Consider the following 5,461-nt stretch of genomic DNA (forward strand, 5'->3'; position numbering starts at 1 on the left):
GCAGTGAGCAGAGATCCTGCCATTGCACTTCAGCCTGGGAGACACAGTGAGACTCAGTCTCAAAAAAAAAGAAAAAGGTCTCACTTTGTTGCCCATGCTGGTCTTGAACTCCCGGCCTGAGGCAATCCTCCCACCTTAGCCTCCCAAAAGTCTGGGGTTACAGGCATAAGCCACTGTGCCCAGCCCCACAGAGCAATTTATGTAAGGTTAAAATGCATGCATATATCAATCAACATCATATACCTTTCTTTTTTTCTATATACCTTTCTAAAATACATCCAGGTCTAAGGATAAACCTGTCATAAATATGTCAGGGTAGCTGCTGCTCATGAGGGTAGGGTTAGGGGGTAGGTGTGAGGTGAAACCACTGGGACTAGGAATGAGGGATGAAGAGGAATGATAATTCAATAACAACAACAAAAATCCAATTGAAAACATAGGCCAAGTATATGAACAGTCCACAGAAATACCAATGGCTTGTAAGTCCTGTAACACCACTCACTGGAAAGAAACACCTATTAAAACTATAGCATGATGGCATTGTTTTTTAATCTGTCAAATTGGCAAGAACAAAAAGTTGATGATACATCAAGTTGGTGGAGCCGAGGGGAAAGCAGCATTCACCTACATACAAAGACATGCGTGCCTTCAGAAAGCAGGCTGACAGCATTCCGCAAGATCTAAAATATATACGTAACTTTTAAACCATATTTATGAATTCCTCCCGCTGAAACAGTCACAGAACTGAGAGATTATATAGGTACAGGTATGCTTAAAGTATTATCGTCTATCACAGCAGAAAAACAGAAATGGGGGAAATAACTTATAAACCCCCAATGTACTGGCTAGATAAATATGGTAACACATTCAATGAGATACAGTATTATACATGTACTTAAAAAGGATGGAGGCAGGGTGTGGAGGCTCACACCTGCAATCCAAGCACTTTGGGAGGGTGGCCGAGGTGGGAGGATTGCTTGAGGCCAGCATTTTGAGACCAGCCTGGGAAACATAGTGACATTCCCATCTCTACAAAAAATACAAAATTTAGCCTGGTGTGGTGGCACCTGCCTGTGGTCCCAGCTACTGGGCAGGGGCGGACAGGTCAGGGCACTGAGGCTGGAGGATCACTTGAGCCCAGGAGGTGGGGCTGCAGTGAGCCATGATCAGGCCACTGTACTCCAGCCTGGGTGACAGAGTGAGACCTTGTTTCGAAAAAAAGAAAAAAATATAAAGATGAAGCCTGTCTATATGTCTTGAAGCAGAATGATTGTTAAGTATATTGAGTTTTTTTAAAAACTGCATACCTAAGTATTATTTCCTACTATTTATATTTAAAAAAATAAGACAAGGAAGGTATACATATATATATGCGCTTGTTTACAAATAGAATATATCTCTCTGAAAGTATTCTCAAGAAATTGCCTCCCAGGAGAATTGGAGATCACGGGACAGGAGAGGGAAAGAGATTTTTCACTGTGTACCTTAAGGGTTGCTTGCATTAATTTTTTTTTAGACAGAATTTCACTCTTGTTGCCCAGGCTGGAGTGCAGTGGCACGATCTTAACTCATTGCAACCTTCGCCTCCTGAGTTCAAGCGGTTCTCCTGCCTCAGTCTCCCCAGTAGCTGGGATTACAGGCATGCACCACCTTGCCAGGCTATTTTTTTTTTTTTTTTAAGTAGAAATGGGGTTTCACCATGTTGGCCAGGCTGATCTCAAACTCCTGACCTTGAGTGATCTGCTGACCTTGGCCTCCCAAAGTGCTGCGATTTCAAGCGTGAGCTACCGCAACCGGCTGGCCATGACTGTTTTATAAAGGAACCAATTTCATTTGCCAAACTAGAAGCTTCTCCAAAAGTTAGAACAGTCAGAAGTCCATTTTGGTGGACAGACTCTCTTCAGAATTTGGGCCCAAGTTTGGCTCTCTGACATTGTTACAGCATAGTGTAAGAGCACTTAGCTCAAAAATGACACCACCTGATGGCAAGTTCTGATTTTTCTCTTACTATCCATGTAACCTTGGACAACTTTTGTTTTTTCTATTTTTATTCTTCATTCTTTTTATTTTTTCACTGAAGACTTTGCAATCATTGGACAACTTTCTTACTCTTTCTGGGCCTCAGTTTTCTTATCTGTGAAGATAGATCATAACTGTATAAACTGCAGAGACCAGCTGCGAGAATTATTTGTGTTAGTGCACACAAAGTACCCAAAGGAGGGCCTGGCCTTTAGTGTGTGCTCAATAAATGCTACTGATTATGGTCTCTGGCTGCTTTTTTTTTTTTTTTTTTTTTTTTTTTTAAGAAAAACCTGCTAATGAGATCATCTAATAATTTTAAGGATGAAAAAAAAAATAGATTATTGGCATTTTCCCAGAAGGCAAGTTTTTTCTCATCTTCCATTCTGTGGGCATTTATTTTTAATGACAAAAGCCACAATTGCTTTTGCACTAACCTAATACTAAATTTGAAATCCTCAGGGTCTGCTGCCCACTATAATTCTCATTGTGTGGGCCCATAATGTTTTTGGGTTTTGTTTTGTTTTGTTTTTTATTATTTTTTGAGGCAGGGTCTCACTCTGTCACCCACGCTGGAGTACAGCGGCACAATCTCTGCCCACCACAACTTCTGCCTCCTGGGTTCAAGCGATTCTCATGCCTCAGCCTCCCTAGTAGCTGGGATTATAGGAAAGCACCACTACTCCTGGCTAGTTTCTATACTTTTAGCAGAGATGGGGTTTCACTATGTTGGCCAGGCTGCCCAGTGTTTTGAGGGATGCAGGGTGTGAGTAAGAAAAGCAAGTGATACCTCTTGCACCAAAAGACACGCTCTCCATCTCTGTGATCACCTCTTGTCCTGCTTGGTGTAAACCACCAGGCCTGTCCACAAGTTCCTGCCACAGCAGTGAGGGGCATCATTTGCTTTCCTGGATGCCAGTGGTCAAGGCTGAGCCCTACCCCGGCCTCCTTTAAGGCAAGTCTCTGAGATGCCTGCTCCCTACCCAAGCCACACTGGCCTCCTCCGTGTTCATCCAGCATGCCCAGCATTTTCATGCCACACTCTGGCTTCAGGGCCTTTGCACTCGCTGTTCCCTCTGTCTAGAATGTTATTCCCCCAGGTAGTCACATGGCCATGTCCCACCTTCATTCAGGTCTCTCTGCTCAAATTTCATCTTAGCACTGGCTGTCCTAACCACTTTATTGAACACAGTAGCCCCAATCAACTTCTAACCCCTTAAGCTGCTTTGCTTTTCTTCAGAGCCTTAATCTGACACAACATTAAAATTGTTATGTTGTTTATTGTCTGTTTCTCCTACAAGAAATAAGCTTTGTGAGAGTAAGGATTGTCTTAGTCACTGGTGTATCCTTCAAACTTCGAATAGTGCCTGGGACATACAGGCCCTCAATAAATGTTTGCTGAATAAATATACAAATGAGTGAGTGAGTCAATAGAGCATGTTTTCTGAGAAAATTAATCTCTGTCTTAGATTTAAGCGTTCCAATAACAAACATACTCTTAGAGAGGGGCTGCTCACAGCTAGTCCATTTCTCATTGATCCCTTATAGGCAGCTTATAACTCTCCGTTGATAGAAACAGAGGGTACCTCATCCTGTCTCCCTGGATTTTGAGGACCTGAACATGGGACCAATTTCCCACCTAATTTAGAAAGTCTGCTTGCTACATTTTCTAGCTAAGGACAAATGTCTCTTATACGTTTCACTGTCATGCCCCATATCTGTCTTTTGGGGGATTTTTCAGTTTTGTGTTTTCAGCATTTATTGCTCTCTGAAATAATGTCATTCAACTGCTTACTAGCTTATTTTGTCTCTCCAACTTGTATGCAAATGAGAGCAGTCGTATTCCCAGTACCTACATGCCTAATTTGTAGTTGGCACTCAGTAAATATCTGCTAGATGAATGAATGAATGACTCTTTTTCATATGCTTCACATACAGGAAATACCACGTCTGGAAGAAAAGAATGAATCATTTGGCGCTATGCACTGTCTAAACCTGATCTTGGTGTGTTCCTTATGCAGAGAGGCTCATGGACATCCAGTTAGTTGCTAATTACATTCAATCAGGTCTGGGCCTTTGGAGGGGGCCAACCCCCAGGTTTAAGGGCAGATGGGCTGACCTTGCTCAGTCTTCACTTTGACACTAACCCCCTGACCTAGGCATGCAGACCATGCACAGAGGCCTGGCGAGTGCATTGACCAGAGTAGCAAGTCCATCCTGCAGCATGGAAAAATCCAGCAAAGAACTCACATTCTTAGCTCCAGCATCCTAAGAAAAGATGAGCTAGGCAATTCTAGGACCGGAAAGAAATCTTAGAGGGATATGAGTTTGTCAGCTGAGCAGACACTGTTTACCTTCCCAGAAATCTCTAATACTTTCTTGCTAGACACACCTAGGAGAAGGGCCAACACCCAAGGGGACAGGGAAGAGATGCCTCGTCCTCAAGCCCAGTGCCCTCTTGGGGGGAAGCTCCCACCAAGCAGGGGACAGCCTGGCCTGGTCATGAGCACCAGGAACCACTGAGCCACAGCGCGATGAGAGATTAGAAGCAAAGCCCTCAGTGTCGCCTGGTTCTGACACTTGGATGACTTTAAGGGCTCCTCCTGCTCGCCAGCGGGACTTGGAGTCCAGATCCAGCAGCGCAGCTGGGGTAGCCCGCCGCGGGAGAGCGCAGGCTGATTCTCTCAGTGATGAGAGCGTCCCCTAGCTGTCCCAGTCTCCACCACTTGGTTAGGCTGCATTCTCTGGGTCCTCTGCTCGCTCTCAACCCTCTTTCCGGCTCCAGACACCCTTACCCTCCTCAGCGACAGCCGCTCCGCAGGTGCTCACCGGCTTGGCGAGACCGGTGCGTGGCACACAGTCACTGTCGAGGGCGGCGACGACGGGAGGTGCCCCCGCCCGGCCCAGGCCTCCCCACGATCCCTTACCCATTTCCCGCCTGGCTCCTGCTCCGGCCTCCCGCGGGCCCGGGCGCCCCATGGCCGCGCGCCGAGGGGCCGGCGGTGGGCAGCGAGAGCTGCGGGGCCTCGGCTGCGCGGGGGGCTGGGCCAGTCCAGCTCCGGGAGCTCACAGCAGGGACTCGGTTTCCGGGACTGCAGGCGGGAGGGCGGGTGGCGGCGCAGGGCAGGGAGGGGCGGGCTGAGGCCCGGCCCGGGCTGGGGGGCGAAGCTGTCTGACTGGTCTGACCGCGGCGACGCCGGGCTGGGCCGCCAGGCAGACCCGGTACCTCCAGCACGCCCCGCACGGCTCTGCCTGACCTGTGCGCTAGTGAGCTGCGGGCACTCCAAAGCCCTCTGGTTATTTTTCCAGTACCTAAACCGGAAACTGAGGCCTGCCCAGATACGTGCACGCCTTGAAAGGATTTATCTGGAGTCCTTACATTTATTATTCACTGGGCACAAGAAAAAGTTTTATTATTTGATCTCCGAATTTCAGCTGTCTG

At 47.0% G+C, this 5,461-nt stretch overlaps 1 protein-coding gene across 2 annotated transcripts in view; it reads right to left on the reverse strand.

Moving 5' to 3' along the window:
• The window catches only part of PSD4 (pleckstrin and Sec7 domain containing 4), a 44,913-nt gene extending 39,790 nt beyond the window's left edge, over positions 1 to 5,123 (reverse strand). The window contains exon 1 of one of the 2 annotated variants that reach the window (XM_017549797.2): positions 4,947 to 5,123. The gene's annotated coding sequence lies outside the window, so the exon portion shown is untranslated. The other variant, XM_017549798.2, reaches the window with a different exon arrangement.
• Positions 5,124 to 5,461: the final 338 nt, after the last annotated feature.

Source organism: Cebus imitator, unplaced genomic scaffold (assembly GCF_001604975.1).
Source record: "Cebus imitator isolate Cc_AM_T3 unplaced genomic scaffold, Cebus_imitator-1.0 Scaffold222, whole genome shotgun sequence".
Lineage (NCBI taxonomy): Eukaryota > Metazoa > Chordata > Mammalia > Primates > Cebidae > Cebus > Cebus imitator.